Here is a 19,455-nt window from a genome sequence, read left to right on the forward strand (position 1 = left end):
GACTTGAAAAGGTCAGACTTGACATGTTCACTTATCGATCTGAGAAAAATAAGCAATAAATAAGTTCAATCCAAATCTATTTCCTGTCACGTGGTACAGTGGCTCCATGTCATTGGATGATTTGCTGGCCCAATGAGCCTTGTAGGTCTATCGACGTAAACTTATAGCTTCTGGAAAGTTGGTTTGGAAGTGATCGAGCCCTTTCTTTTTTTAAAGAGACCCTGATGTGCTAGAAGAAACTCAGACAAACTAAACAAAAAGGAGTGGCAACAAAATTTAATAATTTGTAAAACATTTAAAATAAAAACATTTTTTTTAAAAATACCATTAAAATAATTTAACACATTGAGCGACTGAACATTAGTAATTTAAAAACATTAATCCTAATTGAAACAGACATATTACAATAATAATTCATAGTATATAAAATGACGATAGTATTTTTTGTTTTCACACCAAATTATTTTCTACTTCATCGTCTACATCATCGTCTATCCCATCGTTCTATTGGTGGCTGCCTGAAACAGATCCGAGAAGAGACTGCTCTAGGGTTTACGTATCAGAAAGCTGGTATACAGTTTATCTTTGCATATAGGTCATCACCTCGAGCTGTCGTCCTAATAATGCCTGCAGGTTTGACTTCATCCACATACTCTGACCAATAGAAACGTTCAGGGAATTCATCTTCAAAACTAAATAACGACCCGAGAAGAATTAAACTACAATAAAAAACAAAAACACAAAAAAAGTTTTAAAACTTGCTAATTTGCTAAATGTATTTAAAAAAAAAGGAATGACCTAAATTCGAATTCTAAAGCTAAAGACTTCTCAGGCGGTAACCACTCTGCTAGTGAAGAGTCAATGAACATTAAAGATTATATCGCTATTTTATTGTTTCTATTTCATGTTTGTGGTCACTAAGCCTAAGGCGGCAGCCTAATAGAAATGGGACTAACTCGGTTTATACCAACACTTCAGTCAAGTAAAGATTTTTTGTATCCTTGTTCGAAATACCAAACAAAGTAATTTATTACCAATAGTTAATTAACTAATCTTTTTTTTTATTGATTCTTGTGTTGTCAGGTAAAAGAAATAATTGTGCAAAATTTCAGCTTCATCTTTTGGCCAGACAGACACACAGACAGACAAATTAAGTTGATATAAGCTCTGTAAGAACAAGAAAATGCCCAATAATCATTACCAAAAAAAATATTATGAAAATCTAAACTTGAACTAATAATTTACCAGCTGAAGGAATGGCGGCAGCTGACCCTGCGGACTTCTTCAAAGTTCTAAACATGCTTTAGTTTAGACAGAAAATAACTGAGTTGACATTTTAAAGGGATTATAATAAAGTTTGTTTCTTTAAAGGGTAAAGACAGCTGACCTCGCAGATATCACAGAAATCCTGAACACTCCTAAGAAGATTCGTATTGCCTGTCAGAGGGCGGGACACTTCTGCAGACACTTACAAAAAGTAAATAACAGTAAAACTTTAATGTCCAATAGCCAATAGGTAGGTGATCATTCTCCAGGGCAACGTTTTATATACAGTATGTTAGTGAACATTTATACGTGCGAAACAGATGCTTGCTTCTCTTCTGGTGCCAAGGAATCGAAACAGAAGTTTGCTTCTTCTGGTGCCAAGGAATCGAAACAAGCTTGCTTCTTTCTGATTTCCCTGTCAATTTTTAGAATTTTGTTTTTAATTTTGTTTTTCCTGATGTTCACATAAGTTGTAACACATGTACAACGATGCCATTAACAATTTCAATATCTCAAAATGTTTTTAATATTGACTGACACTATTTTACACTAGATTTGCCTGATTATCTAGTTGACAACGTAACTAGATCAAGTAGTCCAACTCTAATCTGTATTCTGGACTAATCTCACTGACATGCGCAATGAATGTAAACACGTCTAAACCTATATCCAGTATACCGTGACATAAATTCTTGACACTATTCTGCTAGTCATGGCTTAAATCAGTGATGGCTAGCTTACAGCCAGCGAGCCATATCCGGACATTTGATGTGCTGCTATCAGGCCTCTTTGGAACTTCTACCAAAAGGTGGGGGTGTTAAAAATATGTTGTTGTACTTATTCATTCAGTATTCTTATCTGCCAGTCACATATAAAGGACTTCATGACCCACTCCGTTCAAATTCATTAAAGCGAAACAAAACTTGTTTAAGAAAACTGACGTTTTGTGTTGAAAAATATTGGTGAGGCTGCGTTGAATCTCTGTTTTTTTTTTTGTTTTTTTACAAAGCTTATTATCTTGTTTATTTACCACGCAAATTAACTTCTTTTGTTTTGTTATTTAGTTTCAAACAAGAGTGTAAAGGAAGTTTGTGTAAAAAAACAAACAAACTCGTCGGCAGACCCCGCGGGTAATTCCTACTACAAAAATAATTTTCACACATTACAATATGGACTGAATAAAAGAACTACAAATTAATATTGATGCGAGAAAGTTTTTTGTTCTGTTTGGCAAAACGTTTCTATGTTTGTTCCTATGATAAATGTAAAATCAAAATACTTAGTTAAGAAAAGTTTCCAGAGTGACTTATCTCTTTCGGCAGACCACATGTAACTCTATAAATATATTTTCTACTAACGCGCTACATTTTTAAAAAAATGTGTTTACTCCTTCATACATTTTTAAGTGACTAAAATGCTTGAATGGTAATTGATTGAAGTCTGTTCTATTTCTAGTTGATAACATGTTTATAAATATCTTATAAAAGCACCAAAAAAATTTTGTCGTTTGTCATATCATTACAAACTGATGGCACTTGTCATATTATTACAAACTGATGGCACTTGTCATATTATTACAAACTGATGGCACTTGTCATATTATTACAAACTGATGGTACTTGTCATATTATTACAAACTGATGGCACTTGTCATATTACACAAACTGATGGTACTTGTCATATTATTACAAACTGATGGTACTTGTTATATCATTACAAACTGATGTCACTTGTCATATTATACAAACTGATGGTACTTGTCATATTATACAAACTGATGGTACTTGTCATATTATTACAAACTGATGGTACTTGTCATATTATACAAACTGATGGTACTTGTCATATTATACAAACTGATGGTACTTGTCATATTATACTAACTGATGGTACTTGTCATATTATACAAACTGATTGTACTTGTCATATTATTACAAAATGATCGTACTTGTCATATTATACAAACTGATGGTACTTGTCATATTATTACAAAATGATCGTACTTGTCATATTATACAAACTGATGGTACTTGTCATATTATTACAAACTGATGGCACTTGTCATATTATACAAACTGATGGCACTTGTCATATTATTACAAACTGATGGCACTTGTCATATTATTACAAACTGATGGCACTTGTCATATTACACAAACTGATGGTACTTGTCATATTATTACAAACTGATGGTACTTGTCATATCATTACAAACTGATGTCACTTGTCATATTATACAAACTGATGGTACTTGTCATATTATACAAACTGATGGTACTTTTCATATTATTACAAACTGATGGTACTTGTCATATTATACTAACTGATGGTACTTGTCATATTATACAAACTGATTGTACTTGTCATATTATTACAAAATGATCGTACTTGTCATATTATTACAAACTGATGGCACTTGTCATATTATACAAACTGATGGCACTTGTCATATTATTACAAACTGATGGCACTTGTCATATTATTACAAACTGATGGCACTTATCATATTATTACAAACTGATGGCACTTGTCATATTATTACAAGCTGTTGGCGTATCATGATAGAAAGTAAGGAACTTAATCTTCAGAGATTCCCCAGTGAAAGACTCTCAGAGACACATTTTAAAGCTATTTTCGTCCATCCAGACCATTAAATATTCATAGCACGCGCAAATCTTGACCTAGATCCTCACAAGAATACCAACCACAACAACATAGTCAGTCAAAGGTTTCAAGTGGTGTTGTCAAGAGGGAGTCGATTTCCCCCCTACTGGTCTGAAACTAGCGCCTTCCAGGTCTCTCGCCTCTCTCCCCATTCCTTTTCTAATTTCAGCCTGACCCAGTTAACAAAAGTGAGAAAGTGATAAGAAGTAATCTATCATTAGATCACTTGTACATTCAAAGGTGGGGGGCGGTCTACATCCTACACAGACCCTTCTGCTCTACTCTAAAAAATGATTCTTAACGCTCTCCCAAGACACTCTCCTGTTTCTGTAAAGTACATCCAGCGTAAATAATGTTATTCTTAGCTGTATTTTTTTTATTTATCACTATTCATCTTATTCAGCATCCCCTTCGCCTTTTTTTATTTACCAATTTCATTATCTGGGTATTCTTTAAGGCTTCCTGTTAGTCCAACCATAGGGTACATGAATAGTATTAGGGTCAATTTACTGATGCCTATAAACCGAGTGAATGTTTTTCGCAGGGGTGTGAGAATAAGTTAGGTATCCTTCGAGGACACTTTACAAATAACGCTGTCAAATAGAAAACATCTTTGCGAGATTAGAGTCCTACACTACTCTATACGGGGTGTTTGATTTTGGAGTCAGGCTTATGAGAGGGAAACAGATGAGGATGGTGGCTTCATTTTGTGCAGAGACTCTCAATACAACTGTCAACTCATTGAAACATGCACCATTGCCTAGAGAATGGAAATATAAACTTCTGTACAGTACAGACAAAACTTAAAATTCTTTCTAGTTCCATCAACATGTAGGCACTAAGCATACAGCCCCCTACGTAATCGTTTGCTAGACTGATGTTGATGCTGATTGCCAAAATGAGCATCAAAAATATAAGCCAAAACTTGCAAATGTTTTAATGAATTTAAATATACAATACAAAGTTAACACTTAACATAATGTGGTTTGTCTCTAAATGTGAATATTAGAGAAGAATGTGTAGTTGACCTCACTACATCTATATTTGGTGCAGACACAGACTCAGTCAGGCCGGGTAGATTTAAGTTCTGCTTTCTGTCAACGGACTCAAGCTTTCCCTTGAGTCTCAGAAGTTGGCCATGCGGCCTTCTACAGCTGTAGCTTCCGAAAGCGGGTAATTTATTTCATCTGACTAAACTATCTGCTAAAGTCCCTCTTGCTGATTGACGATGTAGGCCTACACAATTCAAAGGAAGCTTTTTATACACTTACATCCTAGACAAATGATCTACTACTGAATGAAAAGTCTGACATGTGAGCTATCAACAGGGTAACGCTTAGAATGCTATGTCTTGAAGTAACTCTTTACTAAATTAGCCATTTAGTGGATTTAATTATACTTCAGGACTATTTCTTTCTCTAAGCTCTAACTTCTTGATGTATGGATTCATACATTAGGTAAACTGGAACTACTTTTGGGTGAAACGAACTTCAGACTGAGGCACTTCAGAAGAAGGCTAGAGCCCTTGATGAAACTATTTCATTGTGTGAGATGATTAAAGACTAAGCAACCAGGTCAGGCGCTGGTCAAAGTCTTGAGATGAATATTTAAATAAATGATTAGTCCTTGGTATCTATTGGCGGCTCGATCGATTGGAAGTTTTTGTCGGAACTATTGCAATGGACGCCTTTTTTTGTACGTCAGTGCCAACAGATAGATGTGCATGCGCCATCGCCAGCTTATCAATGTGCGTGGGTGAAAGGTTGAAACAATGAGCCATCGTTAAGATTATCATTAAAAAGATATTGAACAAATAAACAAAGTTCCTAAAGAAACAACACCAGGACATTTTGAACAACATACAAAATGAAGGGATTAGTAGAAATAATAATGAGATAGAAAGAAAGCGGTAAATGAAAAGAAACAGAGAAGAGGTTTAACAAGAAACGAAAGCTACTTCGAAGTATTCAGAGAAGGGCAAGAGAGAGAGAGAGAGAGAGAGAGAGAGAAAGAAAGAGATGCAAAAGTTATCCAACAACTATCAGGAAGCAAATGATATTTTTTGTTATGCTTTCAACAAACAGACCCTATACACACGACTTAAATGCTAAGACAATCAGGGAAGTCAATGAAACAGCTTAGGGATAAAATAAAGTTATCCTAAGCCCTTGTTTTTCACATCCTATCAATCGATAAATACGGACGACTTTGTTTACATCTTGATTTTTCAAATGTTTAGGATTATGTCATAAAACGAGAGTTCTGTTCAACAAACAGGTTTCTCATTTAACGTTTTCAAATCAGTGTACTGACCACTGACCACTGCTGGCTGTAATCCAGAACGTTTCTCCCTGCAGCTATTTGCCTGTAAAGTTGGAATATTAAATAACTGTCTGGCGTCATATTACAATTCTAGACAATTGACAAAGATGTTTTGAAACGCAAGGGAGATTATTTAGGTTTTATGCTACATATACTAGGTATCCTGGCTGTGAGTTATTTTTAGACATTCGCCCCTCAACACAAACAAAGGACGAAGCACTCTTAGCTTATTGCTAAATAACAGATCTATTGACTAGAAAACCCTTGCCGTAAGCAAGCCAGTGCTAATGGACAAGATACTTCTTGTTTATTTTTTGTTTGTTTGTTGAGTAAAGACAAGGTTTATTTATTTTCCTAGAAATTCAAATAGAATGCAAGTAGAGTCTATCTTTACTGAAAACTTATTAGGTAACTGTCACAGTTAAAAGAGAAAGCGTGCACAGGGTATACGTGTAATATACGCCAACGACAATATGTCTCTGCTGGGGCTATTGTTGACATTCACAAGCGTCTCTGACTAAAAGCTGAATTTACGGAATAAAAAACATCTCCGATTTCACATCCTAGTGAAAGATTTTTAGGCCGTTACTGTGCCCATCCAGTTTTGATGTATACCTGAAGATTCTTATACCTGACATTTCTTATTCTTGACATTTCTCATTCTTGACATTTCTTTTACCTGCTATTTCTCATTCTTGACATTTCTTATACCTGACTTGTCTTATACTTGACATTTGTTACATCTGGCATTTGTTGAACCTGATGCTTGTTATACCTGATATTTGTTGTACAGATATTACTCATACCTGGCATTTCTTATACTGACATTGCTTATAACTGACATTTGGTATAGCTAGCATTTCTTATACCTGACATTTGTTTTACGTGACATTAGTTATACCAGACATTTCTTATAGCAGACATTGCGTCATCTCGTAATTCGCGGGACGGAATGAACCAAAGTCTATCACTGAAGTGGGCCAACAACAAGAAGTTATGCACTTACTCAGAAATAGTTTTTAAAGCAACATTTCAAAGACAGCTTGCCAACTATTTAGCTAGTGACACATGTTGAGTGTGTACGACTGACCCGCCCCCCCCTCTCTTGTATTTGTTGAATTTAATGGCCGTGTGAACTAAAAGGAAATGATGAAATGCGTTCCTGTTTTTGGTTGACTTGATCGAGTGTCTGTGAGCAACACTAAAACATTTCCCGTAGGCTCTACAAACAACTCACGAGAGAATTAGATTTAGATCGATGTCTCTGCCAGTTCCATTGCATAAAGAATCTCTCTATGTCTCTGCCAGTTTCATTGCATAAAGAATCTCATCTCTCTATGTCTCTGCCAGTGTCATTGCATAAAGAATCTCTCTATGTCTCTGCCAGTTCCATTGCATAAAGAATCTCTCTATGTCTCTGCCAGTGTCATTGCATAAAGAATCTCTCTATGTCTCTGCCAGTTTCATTGCATAAAGAATCTCTCTATGTCTCTGCCAGTTCCATTGCATAAAGAATCTCTCTATGTCTCTGCCAGTTTCATTGCATAAAGAATCTCTGCGCATAATGTAACCATGCTTTGAGGTCGAAATTTTAGCTTAAAAAAGTTTGTTTTTTTTGTGGTTTATAAAAGTGTATAGAGCGTTTTATTTTCTTTGAGAATAAAATACGATAAAGGATAGAAGAAATTAAGGGGAGACGGTGGTGGTCAAGAGTTTCTAAAACACAAAATATTGAAGTTACATATATATATATATATATATATATATATATATATATATATATATATATATATATATATATATATATATATATATATATATATAGTTCGTCCATCGTGGTTCGATGATGACCACTTTGTCATCCAGGGGGCAGAGGGCTTTGCACTGGGGTTTTATGCCTCCTCATGGGGCTGGTGTATTTTTTTTTGGAGGGGGGGGGGATGACTAGTGACTTGCGCTGGAATTTGGATTTAAGTGAGGAGGAACACGCCGACCTCACTCTCTCGCCCTAAAGCCCGTCATTTTCCGGAAGCAAGATTTGGTCAAGACGTCCGGGGACGAGTTTGGGTGCAGTGGATGACCAGGTAGCTTGGCTCACTCTTGGTCCCCACTCAGTACCCAACTCTCACCTGCGGCTCCCAGAAGCTGTAGCATGCGCAGCGGCCAATCGCCAGAAACGGCTTTGACTGGCCGGCTAAACCAGGTAGAGGGTATCTGACGTGTCCATGACACTCAGTACACTGAGATTCTGTCAAACCTAGCATGTGAAGTCTGGACTTGATGGCCTGTGCGTAACGTCACAAAACTAGACATTTTGGACAGAAAGGGAAATACCAGCACAATGCTGTGGAGCACTCTAGAGCTGGACAAGACACACAAAAAGTCTCTGGTCTTCCACTGCACCCAAACTTGGCCCCGGACATATCTATATATAGTTATACTGAGATGATCACTTATGTCATCCAGGGGTTTGAAAATTTTGCACTGGGGTCTTGTGTCTCCTCATGTGGCAGGTGATGTTTGGCTTCACACTGAGCAGGTCAACTTTCCAGATAGAGCTAGTGTGAATCACCAAGACTTTTTTCTCTGTCGCGTTTCTTCTGCCAAGGGCTGTAACTGTACGTTCGGGTATTTCATTCTTCTCCTGACTGTAAGTCGCAATACATTCATCCTGACTTTTTATTGAACATTTGTTTAGTAAACATTTCAATCTATCAGGTGGACGAAGTCACGTGGATAATTTTCAAATGTTGACAAAAGAGTTTCGTAACCAAGCAGAGGAACCAACTGTTTTTATTCGCAGCCCCACGCCCCACTCCCACCATCACCAAGATGCGAACCTTTGAAATCACAGTCTAGATCTACTTATTGGTCATTCTGAATTGGAGAACTGAGAATAAACTTTGGAGGCAGACGGCGACACTTTTTTAAATTTTAAACTGAAATTTTCCAACCTATTTATTCTTTCAGAACTTATTTTATTTATTTATTATGTCAAAAAAAAGTTACGTTCCCGCTTTCAGACCATGCCATCTATGGGGCAGCTGACGTTAAGGTCATCTGTTTCTGTGGCTAACGGTTAACGAGCAGGGTGTCATGTGACCAGCACAACGACCAATCGCCTTTACTCAAAATCCCAGTCTTTTTTTTTATATTCGAGCCCAAGATCCCAGGTTTGGAAGCCAGGCGCTGAACCAGTCAGCCACCGCCCCCCCCCCCTGACTTATTTTGTCAGTCCGTCCGTCTCATGAATGTAATGACCTTGTAAGAAGAAAATGTTTGTTCCCGTAGCAGATATTAATAAGTCACAGGGTCGGGAACAGTTCCCGTAATGACGCGCCATCTTCCACATTGACTAGTATAGAAAGTTGTAGTTTCATAGAGAAAGTTGGCCATAAGGCCAGTGGCCACTGGGACATCAACGGGACCTAATCTCATTTCTACAGCCAGTGATTAAATTATGCCATGACTGTAACTGACCCGCTGAACTGAGGTCATTCAATGGACTGATACTCTTGTACTGGAAGGACCATGGTGGTATTCATAAAAAAAAATCTAGCAAAAACAAATAGTATTGACGTTGTATTAAGACAAATTTCCGTACACGGAACTTTTCTAGGTTAATTTAACTAGAACTAGATCGAGATCTGAAGCATTAGTTGTAATCGTTCGTGTACAAAATGGAACTTTGTTAGGTTTATTTAACTAGAACTAGATCGAGATCTGAATCATGAGATGTAATGATTCCTAAGTCATTTTAAGATTACTGCACATTTATTACAATACAATGAACAACAGGCAAACTGAATTTATGAGGAGTATTTCTGTAATCATCTGCTTCTTTCCTACAATCATGAAAATTAACTTAAAGTTTCATTGTAACAATAGCATTAACAAACATTTCCTAAAACGCAAGTCAATAAATTGTACTACACTGAAAGTAATTTGATAATGTTCTGTTTCTTTTTAAAGTAATAATTACATTTACTGTTCAACTAAGCAAATGAAAACTGAAAACAACAACAAAAAAAAACAAAAAAAAAACAATGTTACAAAAGACAGTTTGTGTGGAAACACAAACTCAAAATCGGCCCCCGAAGTAAAATGTTTTACATAATTCGGATAATCCTTCAGAGTTGAAGATAGTTTACTTCCTAGTCCAAACCTCCCGCAGGACGACGGGGGATGGGAGCAGGCAGGGTTTGAACCTTCGATCGTCGATAAATCCAAATGACAGTCCAGCGCGCAAACCGCACGACCAGTGGTCCACCCAGATAGGCTTTTATATTTTCAGAAAGAAAATCCGAATGAAATTATATCAAAGACAAATGAGAGATAAGAATGGAGAAAGAAGGTTAACAGATCTTGTGTAGTGCCCCAACCGTCCCGCAGATCAAAGGATACGTGAAAGTGAATGTAAAGTTAGATGTGAACCTGGCCTAACTAGTTTGTGGTCTATAGGGCAGATGATGTAAAGTTCATCTGTTTTTGTGGCCTACGGTTAACGAGGGTGTCATGTAGCCAGCACAACGACCAACCGCCTTTGCTTTTCCCCAACTAATGTCAGGTACCCATTAGAGCTGGGTAGACTCAGAAGTTGAAAATCCCAATCTTCACCAGCATTCGAACCCGGGACACTCGGTTCGAACTAAATAAGTTAATTGTTTTGAAAAGGCTCAATCTCATATTCGAATCCTCAAAAAAAAAAAAAAAAAATAATAATTCCGCTATATAGAAAAATGTTCACGAAAATGATGTTTATAAGATTACTATTCGTCTTAAATTAGGTCTAACATATAATGCATACTAATTAGCTTTTTCTTATAAAAAACTGCTTGCATAATTAATTTTAAAAATTAGAATTTTCGCTTTCAGGAAAAAAAAAAGTAGCCGTTGCATCAGAACTTTGAATGGTCTAAAATATTGTGAAGTCGGATTTTCAATATCTCTTCTAGTTTACGAGATCTAAACGGGACGGACGGACAGACGGACAGACATTTCGCACAAAACTAATAGCGTCTTTTCCCCTTTCGGGGACCGCTAAAAAAGCGAAACAGAAAATCAACAACAAAATCAAAAAACAACAACAAAACTAGAATAGTATTTCTTTTTTAGGGACTATGAGGTTAGCTCTAGGTCCAAATGCAATTTATACAGCTGATAATATTTCAAAGCTTGAAATAATTTATATGTTTTGTAAAATCAAAGCTAACATAAATTGTTAAAGTGCAGGATAGACGTATACATCACATAGATTACAGCGTAGGTGGCCTCCCCCAAATATTGTCATATTGCAGTTTTTTTTAAATAATAATTTTAAGTTTTATGTATATTTCTATATCTATAATTTTTTATTAGTTTAACAATCCATTTATCAAAAAATCAAGCACTGTCATATGATACACCGAAAGACAAGACTTTAAACCCAAGGTTTTGTTTGTATTGCTAAGATTGTTCTTATTATTTTCAATAAGATCTTTGCTTGACCTAATTATTCAAATTCCATCCTTTGTTTTCACTTCCTTGATTCTAAGGATTAATTTGATTGGACAGCTGGCCACGTCTGCTATCCCTAACTCGTCCGTTGAGGCCTGTCTTAGCTAAATTCTTACCACGGTTTCTGATGAGTGCCGCTATTATCAGCATTACTGTTGAATGCTGGGAAAGGGTGTGGGTGGGTGTACAGGCGAAAGAGAGAGGTGGTAGGAATCATGCCATTAAGAATCTATGCATTTTAACAACGGTCGGCATTTCTTTCTATAAGCTGGTCATTGACCTAGATAGGTTTTTATTTTTAACGTGGCCATTAGGAATCACGAAAGGCAAACAGCGCGTGCGGTTATATATAGATGTAGACACTTAATCGTTTATTATCAAATGTATTCGTATGCTGAGCGTGTTTTTTTGTTTTTTTTTGAGAATCCCTGGTTTCATAATCTGTCGATCTAGCTAAGAAAGACGACATAAATGACTATAAATGTATTTACTTATTAGACTAATATATGTATGCCAGTTGTCTAGTGTTGTTAGAAGACGTGTCCCTCGTTGTCAGTGGCCGTTATGCTTTACGGTGTCTGATTCAGGTCATCTGATAAAAATGACATCTGAATGGACTGATCCTTTTTTTCTTACCATATTTGATCAAGTTGTAAGTAGGTCAGTGACCAACGTATCTCGAGTTTGTTCTCCAGTCCCATAGGAAATCACCATATTGCAGTCAAGCACAGTAATCTTCTCTTTGCTTACATTTACTGTTTTCAAATCTGCTTTACAAGTATTACAAGTGAATACAGTAAGAGAGAGAAAGAAGAGTAAGCGTCGAGCGACATGGATAAATGCTTTTGGAGATATAGTAACGATATAAGAAACTGAAAAGAAAAAGATCTTGGTCTAAATAGACACGAAAGACAATTATAAAACAATGTCAAAGACGCGATATTAAAAGATCCCTATTGCCAACTAAATACTACAAGTTCATTTGAGATACAAGCGAAATAGGTTTGATTCTGCACTGTCCTTTCCTAAAGTAACTATCTCTTCAATACTTTTGTATTCAGTACACCGAAAACACAGAACATTCAATTCATAAAAAGTACCCCACTGACGCTATCACTATTGCCTGTGCAACACAGATCCTTTAAACTGCAACCTTATAGCGATAACTCTAAAATCTGAAAGTGTAGGTACCCTGGATAGCGCCCCTTCTCTCAGTTCCTCTTCCTAACTCGTTTCGTGCCAAAAAGTTCAAAGGTCAACTTGTGTTCATAGTTCAATTTTTGTCTTGAAAGCTAGCGATAGGCTCAGGGTCATAGAACGGATTTTAATGTAAGACCTGTCTTATGAATCAAAAGTTAGCATCTACGCTCAATGTCCAAACCAAATTGGATCGAAGTTACAAGAGCCCCACAAAGGAGGGAGGGGAGCCCAGGGTGTCGTTGGGATGGTTAGTGGGTCAAAGTAACAAGATCATTCAAGTTTATTTAGACATTATTTAGAAATTTGACCGCCCCCCCCCCATTTGACCGCCCCCCTCCCTGTCATTAGCTGCCATCCGAAAACGTTTATTTATACAACATGGCTGCCTGGTCGTCTCGATGGTGCAGGGTTCAACTCCACGGCGCCTTCCTGCGGGAGGTTCGGGCTAGCCCGGCTAGGATGTATTAATCTTCATATCCGAAGGAACATCCGAAACATGTCAAACAAACACGACCACATGGGGGCCAGAAACCATTTTCTGAATATAGTGTCCTCTCCAATCTTTTACCCGCCCCTCAATTATCTTCACATTAAAACAAATAAATAAATAAGCGTATGTACTTGTCCGGGGGCGGACAGAGCTGTTCTGTGTCTGTCTGTCAGAAGTCAACGTGAAATGCCAGGCGCTACTCATTTCTTCTGCTAAGCCGCAACGCTTAATTTTATTTCCTGCATTAGCGGGGAGTTAATTACGAGCATTTTCAGGGGGAGATCACTTTCTAATTCCAGGGCTAGAAACTCTGTGACCTCAGAATGCATTTGTGTAAATAGCTTCAAATATTTCACAAGACTTTCTGTTTTCTTTTTGTTTTTTTCGGGGGGGGGGGGAGAGGGGGTGGCTAAGGCTAAACTAAATGCATTTAATGAATTTATCTAAAACTGGGGTGAAGACTTTAATTTACATGTCATTGGAAATCTTTTGAGATTCTAATTTTGAGAGGGATGGAAGATCTTTAATCTCAAGAAATCCAAGGTTTAAACTTTAAATTCAAAGGTCAATGCCCCCTTTTTGTTTCTCAGCGCCTCTTGAATACATTTAATTGGACATTTTGGAGACAATAAAACATGCACACACACACACACACACACAAAAAAGCCGTGATAAATAAAATGTTGTCATTACAGGAAACGGACCAGGGTTTCCAGAAGCCTACAATTCCTACACCCCTAAAGAAGACCAAGAAAGAGACCAAAACATTCGGACAGAGGGAAAAAAACCAGGCGAACATATATTGATCGACCACCGGCGGACAATGGTTATGCTTGCCCAAAATATGTAGGTCACAGCCGGGGCTGCGTAGCCACGGGAAATACTGCACCCCTCATTAATATTCGGACTCGAAGACAAGCCTTATTATTATGATATTAATATTACAACGGAAAGGGTAACTTATAGGATTTGGTATTTTCTGAACTTCTTATTTTCCTTGGGCCAATAACTGATAGTATTCCGGAAGTGAAATCTGATGACGCAATATCAAGTGGTTTTTCTAAGATCCTTGTGAAGAGAACCTAATGATCCTTTACGGAATAGAATATTTGAATCCTTCAACTAGACTTCATGACAAGATTTGACACTGCTATATGTCAAGCAACAATCCAAGAATAGATTAAAAAAAAATAGACCTAAATTTTGAAATAATATGGACTAAATGGACCTGTAACAAGCTCGTCTCTTCTGTTAATAAGTTTCCAAACTCAGAAATAGTTTGTTCTTGTGATATAGCCTAATTTTGTCTGCTATTTCTTTTAGCCGCTTAAATATAATTTTTAACAACTTTGCTGGGATGACTTATAAGGCTGATGGTGAAGTAGTTTCGACAGAGTTTCTTTTTTCTCTTTTGTTTCCTGTACCGCGACCGTGCAAATGTTATTTCATTATATCGAGTTGCAGCCCCAGATAAGTTCGATTTTAGATAATTTATTATTGTATATCATACATAGTACAGTAAAGTTTCTCATTCAGACCTTGCGATCTATGGGACAAAAATATTAAAGCCATCTGTTTCTATGGCTTACGAATTACGAGGGTGTCATGTGGCCAGCACAACCACCTTTACTTTCCCCAACTAAAGTCAGGTACTCATCAGAGTTTGGTAGACGCAGTAGAGACCTAAAAATCCCAAAAGTGCATTCTCCATTCTTCACCGAGATTTGTACCCCGGATCCCAGGTTCGGAAGCCGAGCACTTAACAACTCAGCCACTGCGTCCCCGTATATTATACATACAGTCCGCAATATTTTGTGTTCCGCTATTTTGTCTGGAAATGTTGCGCTATTGTTGTCGGCGCTATTTATTCGAGGCTATTGTTGAGCCATCTGTCAATAGACTATCACTCGACTACTTCACTAGAGTATGAGGGCACCAAGAATGTTCATTGGTGCTGAGACTTGTCTCAATATGATAGTAAGAAAATAAAGATGGCATTTATGATGGCATTTATGATGTCTGATGGGAAAAATAAAACGGATGTATCATTTACGTAAACACCGTATCATAAATATTAAAAACAAAACTGTCTGCTACGTGTGCATGAGACAGTGTTTTGACTTTGACCAGAGTAATTGTATTGGTTTTGAAATACTCCAATAGAAAGAAGACAATATTACGCACTTCTAGTTGACATTCAGCAGATACTTTCCCCCAGGCTGATGTTACAAAAGCTACTTGATACAGCAAACGTCTGAGATGTTTCAGGTAGTTGATGTTTACAATTTATTGTATCAATGGAGAAGGTCGCGTGACACTCTAGCGAGCTCCAGAATTAATCCAATTATTACTGTTCATCCACTGCGGTCAGAACTGGACTTTGGTCGTGGGGCGGGGGGGGGGGTAGAAGTTGAGTGAGAATCAGAGAATAACTACCAAACAAGATAATCATTGAGGACTTCCGTGTTGTTCTATACTGTAGCACAAATATTTTTTATAAAGAACATAATTACATATCAAAAGAGACTCTTGTATTAGTACACAGATTTTGTTCTCTGGAAACATGAGATAGCAAGAAACAAAAGTAATTGTACTGAATGTCTGTTTTGATCATGTTTTGGGTTAGGAAAAGTGAACTAATTGGAAGAGATATTGCCTAGAAAGTCACCGAGATATTCAATTGGTTTGATGACGAGAGAAATAAGAAACCAAGTTAAAATATTTTCTACGTATTGATGTCTTGTTGTGGGGACTTTGAATACGTTGTCTTTAGTCTCTTTTTTAACAAAGTTTATCAACTCACTCAGTCTGTCTGTCTGTCAGTCTGGTAAAAAGTTTGTACACGTTATTTCTCCCACACCCTATCTCGGATCAAGCTTTTGTACAATTTCTTCTACCGGACAACACCAGAATCAGTAAAAAAAAAAAAAAAACTAATCCAAATTAATTGAAACTCTTAATATAGTCTTTTTAAAAAAAGTATTTTTTAATTTATTTTTCTTGTTCTTAGTATAGGCCTCATGGGCGTAGCCAGGATTTTTTTTCGGGGAGGGTTTTGGGGGGTGAATCCCCCCCCGACCCCCCCCCCCGGCGAAAAACAAATTATATGTATTTATGTGTGTGTGTGTGTACATAATCTTTATTACATTCTCACCCTTCATGCTTTCGGAAGACGTTTATTGTGCCCTAGAATAGATTCTTCCATGAGTTAGTGAAAAAATTGTAGATTCCCCGACATTACTTGCAAAGGGGGTCTGGGGGAGCGCTAGGAGCTCCCCCAGCGCGGGGCGAAGCCCCGCCGCCAAGCACTATTTCTGATATTGAAAACCAACAAAATGCATATTCTGAGGTATCTACAGTGCATTTTCCTGCTATTAAAAAGTTCTATTTCAAAAACCTAATGTGCTAATGTACTGACTTTGACCCTCCATCGTCGTTCGGCGCATTTGCCATCAACCTGTTTCCATAAAATTGTGGACTCCCCGCCATTAATAGCAAGGGGGTCTGGGGGAGCGCCAGGAGCTCCCCTTCGCGGGGCCAAGCCCCGCCGCCAAGCACTATTTCTGGCATTGAAAGCCAACAAAATGCATATTCTGAGGTATCTACAGTCCATTTTAATGCTATTAAAAAGTTTTATTTCAAAAACCTAATTTGCTATTCTTACTGACTTAGACCCTCCCACGCCGTTCGGAGCATTTGACGTCAAGCTGTTTCCATAAAAATCTGTCACTGGTAATGTCAGTTTCCACCTACCATGAGGACCTCCATGAATGAGTGGCGTCAAGTTGTACTAGGATATCATTGCAACTATTCTTATGCGTAATTCATTTTGTCGGAGAACATGTCCCGCAAACCTCATGCGTCGTAATCTTACTAAGGGGTCGACTCCCAGTTCGGCATAGGATTTCCTTGATTTAGATCCGATCTCTATAACTGACTCCTGAAATCTGTCTTAGCCATCTTTGTTGAGCTATATTTAATGTTTTTCGATTTCGGTAGATGACTATTCACTGCAGTTTGTTAATGGAGCCCTGCCACTGGTAAAAATGTGTAACCTCTCTTGAATACGCTCTTGGAATTAAGTGACTGTAGTTTGCTTTTGATTTTATATCGAAAAGAGAAGATTTATCGTCAAAATCTTCTGTTGGGGGTTTTCCACCTCAAAATGCTCTGTAGGGGGATCTTAGACTTAAAACCATCTGGAGGGGTTTTAAACTTTAAAAAAAAGCCATCTGTAGAAGAAACTCAAAACCCCCGATTGGCTTGGCTACGCTCAAATAATTTTAGTGTGTAATTTGCTTTTTTTTATATTGAAGATGTATTTTTAGCACCAAACCCCTCTGAATAGGGGTTTAAACTCAAAACCCCTTTCGGCAACGCTCATAGCATTTTGAGTGCGTAATTTGCTTTTTTTCTTGCACTGAAGATGGTGAGGGTTTAAACTCAAAACCCCTTTGACTACGCTCATAGATTTTAGAGTGAGTAATTTTCTTTTATTTATATTGAAGAGGTACTTTTTAGCTTCAAACTCCACTGGAGGGGAGTTTAAACTCAAAACCCCATAGACTACACTCATAACATTTTTAGTGTATAATTTGCTTTTTTTTATTATTAAAAAGAGGTATTTTTTACCTTCAAAACTCAAAACTGAGTCAAAACCCATTTAGCTACACTCATAACATTTTGAGTGCGTAATTAGCTCTTTTTATATTAAAGAGGGGGTTTATCGTAAATTTTAGACGGGGTTTTAAAATCAAAATTTCCCTTAACTGTGCTCTTGGAATTAGGGGATTTTCGTTTGCATTTTTTTTTGTTTTGTCTTATAGAAGAGGGGGAGTTAACTGCAAAAACCCCAGGTAGGGGGTTTAAAACTGAAAACCCCTAGTAGGGGTTTTTAAACTCGAACCGCTCTGGTAGGGGTTTTAAACTCGAACCCCCCTGGTAGGGGTTTTTAAACTCGAACCCCCCTGGTAGGGGTTTTTAAACTCGAACCCCCCTGGTAGGGGGTTTTAAACTCAAAACCCCTTTGGTTGTGCTAGGGCAAGTGCTAGGGCAAGTGATGGTTTAGTATTAAAATCTCACCTAAAATAAACAAAATCAAAGCAAAAAATCAGTCACTTAATTCCGACTCCCCCCCCCCAGGGGGGGGGATTTCATTTCGGGGGGGGGTTTGAACCCCAAGAACCCCCCCCTGGCTACGCCCATGATAGGCCTACGTTTTGTGCATCACAATGACCAGGAATCTTTACTTTTCCACATTAGAGCTGGGTAGACTCAGAAGCGCCCTAAAGATCCCGAAAGTAAAAATCTCAGTCTTTATTAGGATTCGGGGTTTGTACGACATTACAATGAGCTATTGGGCCCACAGGGTGTGAAGTTGCAGGTCAGTGTTGAGGTCTACCGTAATGATTGCTCGGTTGAACCCCAATCTCTTGTTTTCAATTGAGAACTTGTGTCACGTGTTTTTTTTTTTACAATTTCTCTTCTCGTAGCTGCGAGTTTCTACAGAGAAAAAGAAAATAATCTAAGAGGGAACAATTAGTTTCCTTTACAACAACTTTCGATCTTTGAGTTTGGGGGACCTATATTTATAGAGCTTATACTAAGTTACATACATCTGATAAATTTGAAGCTATGTGTCTACCTTTGTGAATAAACTGTATAATGTAAAGTGTACTCAATCTTTGACTGATTTCTGCTTAATGGCTTGAAATATTTTATTTTGTAAAAAACATTTATTTCTATTACTTATACAAGGATCTTGGGAACACAATTAAATATTGAGTACTGGGTTACATTGTGTAGGTGTAATGAGAAAAAAAAAGTGTTGTTTTTTTCAGACCATATTTGTGAACACCTTGAATAGATGTACACAAACGTAATTTAAAATGAGAAGGAAAGGAGAAAGAAAGTTAAGGCTAATAATTATGTACACAATCCAGAAATGTTTTTCAGCGAGACTTTATAAGGGAAGTAAAACTAACTATCGGGGGTCATTGTTCAGTGGTCATTGTTCC

The sequence above is a fragment of the Biomphalaria glabrata genome, chromosome 3 (assembly GCF_947242115.1).
Source record: "Biomphalaria glabrata chromosome 3, xgBioGlab47.1, whole genome shotgun sequence".
Classification (NCBI taxonomy): domain Eukaryota; kingdom Metazoa; phylum Mollusca; class Gastropoda; family Planorbidae; genus Biomphalaria; species Biomphalaria glabrata.